A 16,340-nucleotide genomic window follows, 5' to 3' on the forward strand; every position below is an offset into this window, starting at 1 on the left:
ACTGGGTCCATTTTAGCCATAGTTTCCATTTTACTGAGCCTGTCCAACTTGTTAACCTTTGGCCCCAAGTCCTTCCTAGGTAATAGATGCTGCCATTTTTCCTCAAATATGCAGAATCATCAACATGTTTGCCTTTGACAAAATGCTGTTAATGCCTACCTTTCCATGGACTGTGAAAGTGTCAAGTCATTCACATACAGACCCCTTTTTTATTTCAGTTTGAAGACAACAACAAACCCCCCGGTGCAACATCAGTCAGAACCGGCACGTTGCCTCAGCTCTTCATTGCACACCCTCATAGATGGCATCCTTGTCACCGATGCAACAATACTTCACACCACTGCCACGCTGCATCTCGGAACCAACACATTGCTTTGGCCGTGCAGTGTATCTTTAATGCAGATCCACACAACGTTCTGCAAACCAGAATTTAAGGTACTATGTTCAGAGGGGCTTACTGGGTACCTGTAGCTGGCCTGCGCTTCATCGTGATTGGCCTGAATTTGTGAAGTTGTCCTGGCCCTGTGTGACCAGATATTTCCAGTTGGAGCTTTATGCCTTTTGGTGCTATTTCTTAACAAACTCTAAAATTCAATATCTCCGGTTCTACTAATTGGATTTTTGTTGTTTCGGTCTTGTCTTATTTATTACAAATCATTGTAGTTTTTTAATACTGTTGTGGGCTCCTTTTGTGGTGTGTTTTCACTGTTTTACTGTTTGAAGTGTTGCACAAATACTTTATACATTGCCCCTAAGTTAAGTCTGACTATACTTTGCTAAGCTACCAGAAGGGTGAGCAAAGGTTAATTTGGTTTTTTTTGTGCCTCACCCTGACAAGGATTGTGGGTGCTGCATGACAAGGGCTCACACACCGGTCAACCAACAACCCAATTTCTTACAGAAACACATGATGCTAATACTTTCGGAGAACTGGAAATGTTTCTCCTGAATCACAAACTTCAGACATTGCTGACAGTCCTCTGTTATTAGAACATTAAGAAAAGACATCTTCAAGGTTGCTAGAAAGTCCTAGTTTACCAACATAGAAATCACTTTGCAGGATTAACATTCTGAATGGTGTGTAGCGCAAAATTTGTTGAGCCATTTTAGATCTAGCACAAGTAGTAATCGAATATACTCCACACCCTTTCTGCGAATCTGGCTCTGGAACTACAGTGCATTTCTATATTAAAGTCTCAACCCCCGCCAACATTGTTTGCTTCTTGGCAGGGTCTTATGGAATTGGAGAGGCCCAAAAATAATGCTCTGGAGGATTACACGTTGGAATAATCAGTCATTCTGAATTGCAACACCCATCGATCTTATAACTTGAGCCCTCGTGGGATAAAATCTCTTCAGCCTGGTTCATGCTGACCCCTCTAAATAATAAGGACTTATTGGTTTGCTGGGTGTGAGAGTGTGGCTAGGTATGGGGAAGGCTGCAGCCCCCAACTTCGAGACCAATCCTGAAAGGGACATTTTGGGTCATATTTATGAACTCCTTTCGCCACTGGAGCGTCACTTTTTGTGATGCTTTGGTTGTGCAATGCCCTGTGCCATACTTTTGTGGCTTAACATTGCCTTGTAAATATGGACCGCCTGACACAGTTTTCTGAGGCAAAGGGGAGTGCAATGGGTGTTGCTATGTGCGCATCCATACAACACCCATAGCTTTTTTACCCTGCCCCAGATTTACAATGAAATATAAATCTGAGGCAGTGCCAAAAACTAACTCCACCCTAGAGGTGGCATTAGAGTGGTGCAATGTGGGGAAATACCTTTATTTCTCCTTCATTTTTGCTCTTTCTGTGTATGCTGCATCCTGCAGCACGCATAAAAGTAGCAAGTGGCCATTAGTGATTGTTTTTGTGCAGGAAGGTGCCCCTTCCTGCACAAAAACAATCACCTTCGCAACTCAGGCACCCTTGCACCATAGTGCAAGGGTGACTGTGTTGACGCTAGGCAGCTAATTTAGTGGTGGTGCAAGAGAGAACACAGGGATATGCCAGATTCTTGTAAATATAGCATATCCCTGCATTCTGGAAATGACACAGTTCAGTGCAGCAAGATTGCTTGGAGCACTGCACTGCACCATTTCCTTGTTAATATGCCCCTTTGTATCATAACATGTCTGCCCTGGCTTTCTCTGAAAAACCAACTTCTTTGCCGCAGGCACATGAAATGGAAAAAGCCTCTTCCTCTCCTCAGCTGAATTTTTCACCATCTCATCTGGATTCATATCAAAAAGTGGATCTGCCAAAAAAGGAAGGTGGTCAATCTAAGAACATTGTGACTACTCAGCTTTCCAGAGCTGGAGCCATAAGAGCCTTCTACCAGCTACTGATGCCCTTGTTGTTGTTATTTTTCCCCTTTTAGAGTCAAAGACTGCATCTGACAAAAACTGGAAGGAACTTCTTAAGATCTTTACCATCTTGCAAGTAATCAAAGAAAATCTGAAAGTCTTTCAGCATTGTCTGCAAGGCATATTCTGGGTAGATATTAGCTTTTAATCCAAAATGCAACATTGCATGTCTCATTTTGAAGGCACCCTCTACCATCGCTACCATCCTGTCCATTACATCCAAAAGAGAAGCCTCCACGAGTGCTAAGAATGAAGTAGATGTCATACTGGCCATCGTGGTATTTAGATTGGGAACTTGAGAAATATTAACATCAAGTTATTCAAACGAATATTTCTTAGCAAGGTATTAAAGAAAAGACAAATTTTCCAAATCGTTCTAATCCTTCAAGACTATCGGGCAGATTTACAACAAACTAGAGCAGCATAGTGCTGCGCCAAAATCAGCAGTGCCGCGCCACTTTTGAAATGCCGGGAGGCACCATATTTACAAGAATACGGTGCACCCCTCCATTTCCTCCGCCCGCACTAAATTCAGCTGCCTGGCGCCAATACAGGCATCCTTGCACCATAGTGCAAGTGTGTCTGCCTTGAGGGGATTGATTGTTTATGTACAGGAAGGTACCCTTTCCTGCACATAAACAATCTACAATGGTGATTTGGCACTATTATGTGTGCTGTATAATGCAGCACACATAGAAGTACCAAAAGTCACTTTAGAATGATTGCTTATTTGCAGAAGGGACACCTTCCTGCACACAAACAACCATTCATGGTGGTGTGAGAAAGTAGCATGGTTACCCCACTTTTGGCCTGTTTGTGAGTGTGTGTCATTGTGTTTTTACCGTGTCACTGGGATCCTGCTAGCCAGGACCCCAGTGCTCATAGATGTAAACCTATATGTCAGTATATTTTGCCTGTCTCACTGGGATCCTGCTAGCTAGGACCACAGTGTTCATAGTTTGTGGCCTAATGTGTATACCTGTGTAGTGCCTAACTGTGTCACTGAGGCTCTGCTAATCAGAACCTCAGTGCTTATGCTCTCTCTGCCTTCTAAATTTGTCACTATAGGCTAGTGAGCACTTTTACCAATTTCAATTGGCACCCTGGAACAGTCTTATAAGTCTGTGGTATATGGTTCCTAGCTACCCAGGGCATTGGGGTTCCAGGAGATCCATATGGGCTGCAGCATTTCTTTTGCCACCCATAGGGAGCTCAGACAAACCCTTACACAGGACTGCCACTGTAGCCTGCCTGAAATAGTGCACACACTATTTCACAGCCATTTTCACTGCACTTTAGTAACTTACAACTCACCTATCTGTCTAACCTTCACTTGCTGAATGTTAGGTGCAAAGTAGCCCCCACATAGTTCAGGGCCATTTCCCCAGACTTTGTGAGTGCGGGGACCATTACACGCGTGCGCTACATATAGGTCAATACCTATATGTAGCTTAACAATGGTAACTCCGAATATGGCCATGTAACATGTCTAAGGTTATGGAATTGTTCCCCCATTCTAAATCTGGTATTGGGGAGCCAATTCCATGCATCCTGGGTGCTCCACCATGGACCCCCAGTACTGCCAACCCAGCTCCCTAAGGCTTGCACTGCAGCTACAGCTGCTGCCACCTCACAGACAGGGTTCTGCCCTCCTGGGATCTGGGCAGGCCAGTCCCAGGAAGGCAGAACAAAGCATTTCCTCTGAGAGCTGGGTGTTACATCCTCTCTCTTTGGAAATAGGTGTTACAAGCTGGGGAGGGGTAGCCTCCCCAAACCTCTGGGAATGCTTTGAAGGGCACAGATGGTGCCCTCCTTGCACAAACCTGTCTACACCGGTTCAGAGATCCCTTGTCCCCTGCTCTGGCAGGAAACTGGACAAAGGAAAGGGGGGTGACCACTCCCCTGTCCATCACCACCCAGTGGTGGTGCCCAGAGCTCCTCCAGTGTGTCCCAGACTTCAGCCCTCTTGTTTTGCAAGGTGTGGGGGCATTCTGGAGGGCTCTGAGTCACCAGTGCTAGCAGGTGACGTCAGAGACCCCTCCTGATAGGTCCGTACCTGATAAGGTAGCCAATCCCCCTCTCAGGGCTATTTAGGGTCTCTCCTGTGGGTTCTCTTGAGATTCTGCTTGTAAGATTCCTTCAGGAATCCTCTTCAACAACTTCAGACTCTTGTGACCTCGGATCAACTGCAGCCTGCTCCAAGAAACCCTGTAACTGCAACAAAGTGTCTACAAGAGACACTTTTCTTCAGCAACCTCAGCTCCAAGTCAGCAACTGCAACAGTTTCCACATTGTGCATGCTCTCAGGACTCCTTGTCTTCATCCTGCACCAGAAGGACCGAATAAATCTTCTGTGGAGTGACAAAGTCACTCCCCTGCTCAGAGCAGGCACCTTCCAAGGCAATGACTGGTATCCTGGGACTCCTCTCACAGCAACGAGCGTGCTCCTAAGGACTCAGAGGGTGGACATCATCGACATAGACTGTCCTGCAATTTGGAGGAGGTAAGACCTTGCCTTCCCCGAGAACGATGGTACCCCTGTGTACTGTGTCTTCTTCACCTCCTGAGGCCTCTGTGCACTCTTTGCAAAATTCCTCCATGCACACCCTGGCCTAGGTCCCCAGCACTGAACCCTGTGATGCTCAACTTGCTGAGTTGTTCTCCGGCAGCGTGGGACCTTCTTTTGTTGTGCTGCATCAACTGTGTTCTGCACCTCCTTTGAACCTGGATCCTGCCACTTCTGGGGGTGTTGGTGGGCATCCTGAGTGCTCTCTAAAGTGCTGAGAGTTCCCTCTTCTTCCTCACACAGGGTTGAGGCCCCCAGGTCCCTCATGGGTCCATCCAGTGCTATTTTGATGCAAAACTTACTTTTATCGTAGCCAAGGCTTGTTGGTGCCTTCCAACACGAAATCTCATCTGCAACGATCTTCATACCGTGGGACATCTTTTGTATTATGCAGGAACCTTCTGGCATCTTCCCAGAGTGCATCTCTGCAGTCTTTGACTAACTGGGGACTGTTCTTTTGCACCCTCTTCTGGGTTGACAGGGGCTCCTGTCGTTCCTGGAACTTCTTTCGACTTCTGGACTTGGTCCCCTTCCTTTTCAGATCTTCAGGTCCAATAATCCAGCAGTTGTTCTTTGCAGACTTGGTTGGCTGCTGCAAAATCCCAAAAACGATGTGTAGTGTGTCCTAAGGAAATTTGCAGTACTTTAGTCCTGCTTTTCTGGGCTCTGGGGTGGGGTAATTTACTTACCTTTACTGTATTCTTACTCTCCCAGCGATTCTGCACACACTACACTTGTCAAGGGGGAATTCATGATTCACATTCCACCTTTTTAGTATATGGTTTGTGTTGCCCCTATACCTATTTTCTCCCATTGCAGTCTATAGGATTTCCTACTGTTTGCATTGTTCTATGACTATTTACTTGTCTAATTTTGGTGTCTAGTGTATATATTGTGTATAACACTTACCTCCAGAAGAAGTATTGTCTCTAAAATATTTTTGGTACTGTGTCACCCAAATAAGTACCTGTATTTTTGGTAACACTGAGTATAGTCTTTACTTGTGTATAAGTACTGTGTAAATATAAGTGGTATTGCAGGAGATTTCGATGTCTCCTAGTTCAGCCTAAGCTGCTCTGCTATAGGTACCTCTATCAGCCTAAGCTGCTAGAACACTACTACTTCACTAATAAGGGATAACTAGACCTGGTATAAAGTGTAAATACCAAAGGTACCCACTACAAACCAGGCCAGCCTCCTACAGATGGTTTTGCTCTTTATATGTGTGCTGCAGAAGGCAGCACACATAGAAAAAGCAAAAACGAGGAAAAATGAAAGCAGTTGTCTTTGGTGTGCCTTGCTAATGCCACCTTTTGGGTGGCGTTAGATTTTGGCGCTGCCACAGATTTACAGATTCTTGTAAATCAGGGTCAGCGTCAAACGCAATGGGTGTTGTGGTGGAACACCCACAGAAACACCCATTGCACACCCCTCTGCCAGAGACAACTGCATCAGGGGGCCCATATTTACAAGGCAGCATTAATCCACAAAAAGTGGCTTTACGCAGCCTTGTAAATATGCATTATGCACAGCACCACCGGAGTGTCACAAAGAGTGTGGTGTTCCGCTGGCGCTGTGGGGCTTGTAAATATGCCCCTACGTTTTTTTCTCGTTCATGGTATGGTAAAGCATCTTTAATTCTGTGTACAGCTAAAAAAACTCTTCTTCCTGCTGTGTTTTTTCTCCACTAATATTGCACAATCTCTTCAAACAGTTGTCACCCTTGGACCTACTTCCCTTTTGAGTCCTTATCCATGCCTTGCTGCAAATCTGGCCTTTGCCTTTGGTCATGCAGGTACATCAAAGGTATGTTCACCACCTCTCTGATCAGCGATTCCCACTCTGATTTTATAATGACACCACCTCCTCCGGATCTGCCACTGTAGCTTGATCACAATGGTTCCTCTTGTGTACACTCTTTTAAGGCTGCATAGATTCCCCTGAGACTAGAGCCATTGCCAGACCATTGGATTTGTTTGCCAGCTGAGTTGCAGTTTGCTAGCATATATAAAGGGGCAAAATGGCTTAATTACATCCAAATAATGCTCAATAAGTATAAAACTCTTTGAACCCATCCCCCAGCCATTTACTTAATCACTACATGCGCTGAACACAGTGACTTGCATAGAGGGGCAGTGGGGGCACAGCTATCACAAAGCATGGAGTCCGTTGTGTACAATAACGATGCCTTTGACATCCCAGGACATAAGCGGGGTGAGCAACAGGTTCCACTTTCACTGGGTAGCCTTACAGCCCAGCTGGCCACAATAAAACGTTCTTTAAACCTTACCCTGATCTTCATGGATGAGGGTGCAACCAGTGATGAGCAGGAAGTACTCAGAGAGGGGAGGATCTTTAAGGAGTAATGAGAAACTGAAAGATAACTACTCTGGAAGACCTTTGAAAAGTGGAAAGGCACTGTCTTGGGCCAGAGCCTCATCAGCTAGGCTGAGGAGTAATGATTAGGAGGAAATGGTAATTTGATTTTGCATTGCCTTTATAATATGAACAGCAACCAGATACCACTTTGAGAGATGCTACGTTAGCGGTATGAAGACTTGGTAGAGGAAGATGTAACTCAATGATTCATATATTGTGACATCTGAACTTCCATAACCACCTAACCATTCATAAAAGTGAGTCTATGACCTTCTAAGGCTTTTTAAATCACCCTTTCCTCAAGTGCTCTAAAGTGAATATGAATATATTGAATAGAATCAACTATACATTAACGTTTAAAGTAGGTTTGAATATCCTAAGTGTAAAAATCTGGGTTATTACTTAAGAGAAATGAAATTACCACTCACAAATTAAACACAAGCCTTGTCATGGTGAACCACAAAAGTTAGTAAATAAACCTGTGCTTAACCCTCTGGGAGCTTGGCCCAACAGCAGTCAGGCTTAACTTAGAGGCAATTTGTAAAGTATTTCTGCAACACTCAAACAGTAATAAATTAAAAACACCACACAAAAAACATTCCAAACTAATTTAGAAAAATAGGGTACATTTTAATAAATAAAATTACACAAAAAATCAAGCAGAACCAGAGTGATGCATTTCTAAAATATTAAGTAAAAATAGCACAAAGAAGAACAAAATGGCAATCACGGTCATCTGGTCACTGTACCAGGTCAAAGTCAAACTTTCCGGCTGACTGTGATGGACTGCAAGTCAGACACAGGGTCCAGGTTCGTACCGGAGGAAAGTTTACCATCTAATTTAGTTGAGTCCTATGTGAGGAGCCTCAGTTTGAGCTTTGTGTTGGGGGGGTCTGAGAAATTGGGTTGTTGGTTGACTGGGGTGTGAGCCATCAATCAGAAGAAGCAAACAGAGCAGCCATATCGATATGGAGCTGTTGCTGAAAACATCTGGTTGTCAAGTGTAAGAAATTGGGTTGCTGGTTGACTGGGGTGTGAGCCATGGTCAGGCGCACCACAGTCCTTGTCAGGGTAAGGAATAGCCTGCCCTAAATTGACCTGTGCTCAACCCTCTTATAGCTTGGCACAGAGCAGTCAGGCTTAATTTAAAGACAATATGTAAAGTATTTGTGCAATACTTCAAACAGTAGTAAAGAGCATCACACAAAAAGACCATACACCATATTAGAAAAAGTTATTTTTAATAAATAAAATAAGACTAAAAACAACAAAAATCCAATAAGTAGAATGGGAGATTTGCAGTTTCACAGATATCAGTAAACATACTTCCCAAAAAGTAATTAGCACCAACTGAGCCTACCATGTATTGCCAGTCCAGGTTAAAGTCCCGAGTTCAGGCTGACAGCGATGGAGTGTGGGACATCTCCATGGACCCAGTTAGGCCTGGTGCACAAAGTACCTTAAATCCTGGTTTGCAATGGACAGTGAATTATTAAAAGCTACAAAACAAGTGTGCAGGAAATTGGATAGAAAATGGCGTCTGCACTATACAGAGGAAGATAAACAATTTCTCAAGATTGCTCTTAATGAATATAAGAGAGAGGTCTGCAAAGCAAACACTGATTTTTATGTGAATACCATTTTAGCAGCTTCAAACTGTGCTAAAAGGTCTTTGACATCTTTCGAGATTTATCTAATCCCCAATGCTTGAAACAAAAAATAATACCTTTGTAAGACTTTTGTGGTAATTTGGCAGTGTTCTTCGAAAATAAGATCAGCAAGATTTTGGAGAATATTGGAGGTCTTTCATAACCAATGGTTCCTGGGCTGGACCACTTACATTCTAATGGAAGTATTGCCATGGATATAGGCTCCCCGTGCAAAATAGATATGTCAGAGATTTGTAATTTTAAACAAAATTGACAGGTCAGACTCTCCTGAGAATTCTATGTGTACATTTGATTCTTTGGAACCAATCTCTGAGGAGAGCTTTCATACCATTGCCAAGTCCACTTCCCCTGACTCTCTTCTAGATCCTTTCCCACCTAGGCAGTGGGAAAAATGGGCAGACTAAGTAATGTTGCCTACCCTGCAGTTATTCAGTCAATCCGTGGAATTAGGCTTGGTACCTCGGATGTGGAAGAGGGCCATAATCACGCTCCTTCTGAAAATTCCTCATCAGACCCACTGGTTATAACCAACTGCAGGCCTATATCACTCCTCCCTTCTGCAGTTTGAAATACTGGAACACTATGTTAGGAAATTGTCTCAATATTTGGAGTCTCACTCTTTTGCACAGGAGGAACAGTTTGACTTTAGAGCTGGGCATGATATAGAGTCAACTTTATTTGATTGCCATGGACAAACTCCAGATGAGGGTCAATTGTGTGCAGTCGACAGTGTTGATCCTGCTCGATTTGTCCGCCGCCTTTGACACGGTCAATCACCACATCCTGCTGGCTAAATTAGCCTCATTTGTTGTTGATGGTACCATTTTGAAGTGGATGGAATTCTGTTTTCAAGATTTGCCAGGCGTTGACTCTACCATTCTACTGCTCTGACTTCAGAGGCTTCCACACAGAGTCCATAAGGGCTCGGTGCTTAGCCCTGTGTTGTTCAAAATGTAAGAGTCCACTAATCTCTTTGGTAAAAACGTATGAAATCATTTTAATCAACTATGTGGATGATAGCTGATTTTGTCTCTCAACAATAGTCAGCAGGCTACAGTCGAGATCTTTCAGATCTGCCCAGCTGATATTGTAAAGTGGATAAATATAAACTCCCTCAAGTTGGACAGAGATAAAACAGAATTTCTTTGCTGCTCAGCAGGCAAAATCCCCATGATATTGCCCCTTAATTTCTGGCCTCTGTCAAAAGAGGAGAAGCTGCATCCATCTAAAACAGTACACAATTTTTGGAGTCACATGTGATGATAAATTGTCTTTGGAGCAGCATGTTAATAAAGTTTCAGGCATTTGTTTTGCCCAGGTTCCTGGCCTGAGGAAGTTGTTTCCTGTTCTGTCTGCACACGCAAAGTATGTCTTTGTGTGCAGTGTTATACTCAGCAAATTGAACAATTTTGAAGCTCCACTCCTTGGAGGCCCGGACTACCTGATCAATAGGTTATATCGAGTCCAGGTAGCAGTGGCCAAATTGGCACTAAACAGATCCCAAAGATCCTCTGCTTCCACTGTCCTGAAGGAATTCTATTGGCTCTCTGTGAAGCAGAGGATTAATTTTAAGTCAATGTGCATCATGTTTAAGGGCCTTCAGAGCAAGGGCCCTGTGCAGTTGCAACACAGGTTGAAAAGATACACTCTGGGGAGATGTCTGAGCTCAGCAGCTGCAAACCTCATTTGTGTAAACAGGTTCCGTAAAACAAGACAAGTCAATGTTGCTCAGATGTGGAATACGCTTCCACATACTCTCAGGTCGTTCACAGACTTGCTGTAATTTAGGAAAGCCTAGAAGATCTGGCTTTTTCTGAAGTAACCACAATTGCCTGTACATGTGCATTACACTCAGCAATACATCTCGAGCTCAAACTTAAGCTCTCAACACCAGAATACCAGTTTGGTAATAGCGCACTGTATATATGTTATTTATAAATAAAATAAAGAAACAATATGTTATGAGGATCCGTATCAAAGACACATCGCACTGCCAAAGTGTTGCATCAGTTCTCGGTTATTGCGAAGCTGCAATAAGAGGGTTTGCATCATTGTCGAAGATCTCAATGACAGGGGCTTGTGAGGCAAGGTCTGGAGTCATGGATGTATCGAACATTTGGGGCGATGTGTCGGTTCCGTTGGGGTGTGAGCTTACAATTCACAGCAGCAGTTCCAATGAGTCTTGTGATGAAAAACTTTGCGATGAGGAAGACCCACACAGAGGTGACGATGCATCAGTTCTGCTCGTGGTTGCGCCATGCAGCAGAGAACATGTGCCGGTTCTGCTGGATACACAGAGGCTGGCAGAACATCTTAGGCCTACTTCCTGGGGTCCAGGACTTAGAGAGGGACTATTTGGTAGGATAGACTCATAGATGGCAGACTGCAAGTGTAGGAGTTGAGATGAGTCGGGCCTTCTGTACCTGCAGCTAAAGTCAGGAGGGCAGCCAACTAGCCCTTGGAGTTACTCTGGTTTCCTGGGTTCAGCAGATGCAATTCTAGTCCTTCTCATCCAGGCAAATGGGCAGCAGGCAGCAGGTCAGCACAGCAAGGCAGCAGTGCTTCAGAGCAGCAGTCCAGCAGAGTGGCAGTCATTTCAGCAGCACAACAGTCCTTCCACCGAGTATCCACAGGTACAGATGTATACTGAAGAGTTAGTGTCTGAGGGCCAATATTTATACCCAGTTGTGACTTTGAAGTGGAACAAGCTTCTAGAGGCTTAGCTTTGAAGAGCACAAATGCCATGCTGCTAGACTAACTACTGGGGTATGCCGTCCTTTGTATGGAAGCAGGACACAGCCTACTCAAGTGTAAGTGGGGCTGTGCCCAGCTCCTCCACCTCCCAATGTGTCAGTGATGACCCATCCTGGCACACCTAAGCTGTCTGTGTGGCTGTCTAGGAAGAATACACAAAGACCAACTGTCAACTACACCTAGCCATGTGACCCAGAGACAGCCATTTGATGCCTGCAGCATAATGCAGCAAAATGCCAAGTGTCTAAAAGTACCATTTTTTAATTGTAATTTAGAATTCGACTTCACCATAAATTGGGGTTTTTAATTCTGTCCTAAAGACAGCAAACATGAATGACTTACCTGTTTTCATTTGAAATTTACAACTTATCGAATGTCTCAAGGTAACTCCAATGTTATCCTATAGGAGAGGTAGGCCTTGTAGTAGTAAAAAAACAGATTTAAGGGTTTTTCACTGTCAGGGCATGTAAAACTAAAATGTACATGTTCTACTTTTTAAAAAACATTGCACCCTACCCTCTGGGCTGTCCAGGGCCTACTCTAGGGGTGATATAAGTACATAAAAGAAGAAGGGTTGGGTCTGGAAAAAGAGCAACTGATGTGGGTGGCACAATCAGTGCTGCAGGCCCAGTAGTAGCATTTAATTTACAGGCCTGGGCACTTGCAGTGCTTGTTACTAGGGACTTATCGGTAAAATAAATATGCACATTGGGGAAATATGCCAATATTTTAATGTAGGGAGTGACCTACCCTAGGGTTAGCATACATGTAATAAAATGGAATGTTTGGGCCTGGAAAAAGGTTTATTTTGTGAGGTCGAAATGGCAGTTTAAAACTCCACACACAGCCTGCAATGGCGGGTCTGGCATACGTTTTCAGTGCTACCTATGTGGGTGGTACAATCAGTGCTGTAGTCCTACTAGTAACATTTAATTTACAGGACCTGGGAACAGGTAGTCCCACTTTACTGTGGACTTACCAGTGAATTAAATATTCCAATATAAGCCAATTTTACTATGTTTTAAGGAGAGAGAACAAGCTCTTTGTGCTATTTACCACTGCTAACCAGTACTAGAGTCCTACAACCAGCAAAAACTAGGTCAGCAAACAAAAGGACTGTAGGCAAAACATTAGGATGCCAGGTCTAACAATAGGGGATCGTGAGGACATCGCTGTTGGCACGAAGAGCTAGTTGTCAGTCGGTGCTTCACATTAGCAGGAAATGCACGGTAGTCATGCTGTCACAGAGAGCATTGTGCTAGTAAAATTCAGAGTCTGTAGCAGGAAAGGTGGCATCAGCAGTCAAATGCTGGTCCTTCACTGGCCTCTGCGACATTCGCTTGTGTTCATGAGGTGAGTGGGGACAGTTGTTTTTCAACAAGAAGTACACAGGAACTCTGGATTTGCATGTGGAATCCAGTTCTTGCAGTTGTTAGGTTTCAGGAGTGCACACTGAGACACTAGCCAAAGGTCCAGGATCCATGAAGGCCCATCTTGGAGGTCAAGATTCACCGCAGCAGAGGCCAGCAGCAGGGTCCAGGCAGGTCCATTGGTTGCAGGGAAGGCCTATTGAAGGTTGTTGTGTCCCCAGAGCTTAAAAAAGAGGTCAATAAACTGAACTTTGGAGTCACATCTGGGGTCCTGGATGCAAGGAAAGCTAATCCAGTCTTCCTGAAGGCTTCAAACAGCAGGGTACTCCTTCTGATTCCAGGAGGTTTCTGATGAGAGGTTCTGAGGGTGCCATGTTTTTACCCAGTGCTAGCTTGTGTGTAGGGGTCACCCCCTTAGACTAACTCTAAATTGTCTCTGGTCAGTTCATCCCTTTTCTCTGAGCCTGGCTAAAATTGGTCTAGGGTAAAAAAGGGCTGGCCAGCCTGGGTGTGAGCTGTATTTGCCAGTAATAGTGCAGGCATCTTCAGAAGACAGGAAGGGGCTGGATACAGCTCTTGTGATACCCTTTGAAGTTCAGGAAGGGCTGAGTACAACCCTCAGGCCACCCTGCTCAGTAGATCAACACCGTTCCCCAAACCAAATCCCTTTAGTCCACTGTCTGGAAGCAGTACACATCAAAGACCAGGAGGATCATTAACAGTCATGCAACCCCAGACACTGGTAGAAAGACACACTTTCTAATTGGCGTTTTCGGAATAATAATTTAAAATCCCAATTTAGCATTAAAGAGGGTTTTAAATTACAATGCAAATGAGTGGAAGTATTTCTCTACTGTATGCCAAACTGAATTTATCACTTATTAAATGGAATAAAGTAACCCTGCATTAAACTACGGTATAACTAGGTTTGTTACAGTTAAAAACGACTCTGGGAGTTCTTCCCTTCCAGGACATGTAAAAATGCTCATTAAGTCTTTAGGACCTACCTTATGTTTCACATATAGGTATTAAAAATTAAGGTTTAGTTTTTGTTAAGGAGTTATTTTGCCTGGTCAATATGGAAGTTTAATACTGCACTACATGCTGCGGTGACATACTTAAGACATGAGTGTTGCAGCCCCCTTGTATCATTTAATTTACAGACCCTAGGTACATGTAATACCATTTACTATGGACTAATAAGTAAATTAAGTAGACCAATCATGTCTACACTAACTGACCATGTTTAGAATCAAAAGTACAAGAACTTTACCACTTGTTAGCAGGAGTAAAATGTGCATAGCCTCAAATGCCAACAAAAAAGGTTTGGAAATGGAAGGCAAAAACTGTGCTGACCCTGCAGAACGGGCCAGGTCCAACATTGAGGTAATAGGAAAGCATTGAAGAATTTTAACAAGGACCCAATCATGCACATGGTGATATGAACACATTCTAAGTTTTGGCACAAGTGTTTTTAGATGGTTCAAATCTGGAAGGGATCTAGTCAATGTGTGGTAGATATTGGGCCTTTTGAGAAAGCTGCTTTTTGGTTGAATTCTATGATATTAAGCCAATAATATCACAATATTAAGGTCAATAAAAGTACGCACACAAATATTTACTGAACAATATGGACTATCAGCATATCACTAAGGTGAGATTATAAAGGTCATTACAACATTGGCGGTAAATGACGCTTACTGCCGTGCAGAAGACCGCCAACACACCGCCGCGGCCGCGGAATTCAGCCACAGCTATTATGACCCACAGCTCGGAATCTGCCAAAAGTTAGACACCCACACAAGTCCGCCACACCAAAGGTCAGTGATAAACTGGCGATAAAAAACCTCCACCGTCACGCCAACAGGAATACGCCCACACTATCATGGCCCACGAATCCACGCGGCGGTCTTTCGACCGCGGTAATCCATTGGCTGTACACACCGCGCGCTCAAAATACACACACATGTACAAAACACATCCACATCCACATTGGACAATTTGAAATACACACACCTGATACACATACACACACCGCTCCCACACACTCAATACAATATAAAACACACACCCACATCACCCACAAATCCTTACAACCACAATTGCGACTGAAGGCCAGAGAGAGACACCACCAGAAACAACACTAGCATCTACAGGCACTGAACACCATCACTCACACAACATCCACGCACAAAACACCACACACCCCTAAACATCACCCCACACATCACAACACACACCACCCCACACATCACCCACACCACCCCATGGCACTGCAAAGACACCCCAGGTTCTCTGAGGAGGAGCTAAGGGTCATGGTGGAGGAAATCATCCAGATTCCAGATTCGCACCGACCCCAGGACCACCCCCAGAGGATCCCTCATCTACCGTCCTCCCAGACCGCGCGCCCCTTTCAGCGACTCCATCGCCGACTTCGTCTCCCCGCACGCCCTCGCCTCGCCGGACTACATCCTCCTAGGCGACCTCAACTTCCATCTGGAACAGAACAACGACCCCAACACCACCGCCCTGCTCGACAACCTCGCCAACCTCGGCCTCAAGCAACTGGTGAACACCGCCACCCACATCGCCGGACACACGCTTGACCCCATCTTCTCCGCCAGCAAACACGTCTCCTTCAGCCACGCCTCCGCTCTACACTGGACCGACCACAGCTGTGTCCACTTCACATTCAGATGCGAGACCCGCCACCTCCGCACTCAACCCATCCCTCGTCGACAGTGAAACAAAATCCCCAAAGAACAGCTCTTCTCCGCACTCACCGTCAACCAACCTACCCTCACCACCGACCCCAACGACGCAGCCCTCAGCCTCTCGAACTGGATCTCCAACTGCGCAGACAACCTTGCTCCCCTCAGACGCACGCATCGACAGGCCATCACCAAAAAACCTCTCTGGTTCTCTGACACCCTTAAGGAATCGAAGAAAACCTGTTGCACCCTCGAGAAAGCCTGGCGCAAGGACCACACCGCTGACAACATGACCGCCCTCAAAAACACAACCCGCGAACACCACGACCTGATCCGCGCAGCCAAAAGGAATTTCTTCACTGACAGACTGGACAAAAACAGCCACAACAGCAGAGAACTCTTCAGCATCGTTAAAGAGTTCTCCAACCCCAACGCCAACCACATCACGCCCTCACAAGACCTGTGCAACTCCCTCGCCACCTTCTTCCATCGCAAGATCATCGACCTCCACGACAGCTTCGGACACCA

General features: G+C 44.9%; 1 long non-coding RNA gene across 1 annotated transcript in view; it reads left to right on the plus strand.

Moving 5' to 3' along the window:
• The first annotated feature begins 202 nt into the window (after window positions 1–202).
• LOC138247324 (uncharacterized) overlaps window positions 203–16,340 on the plus strand; it is a 96,297-nt gene continuing 80,159 nt past the window's right edge. Inside the window, exon 1 of the long non-coding RNA XR_011194439.1 lies at window positions 203–435. This is a non-coding gene — a long non-coding RNA (uncharacterized lncRNA). The remainder of the gene's footprint in view (window positions 436–16,340) is intronic.

This window comes from Pleurodeles waltl, chromosome 7, assembly GCF_031143425.1.
Source record: "Pleurodeles waltl isolate 20211129_DDA chromosome 7, aPleWal1.hap1.20221129, whole genome shotgun sequence".
Classification (NCBI taxonomy): domain Eukaryota; kingdom Metazoa; phylum Chordata; class Amphibia; order Caudata; family Salamandridae; genus Pleurodeles; species Pleurodeles waltl.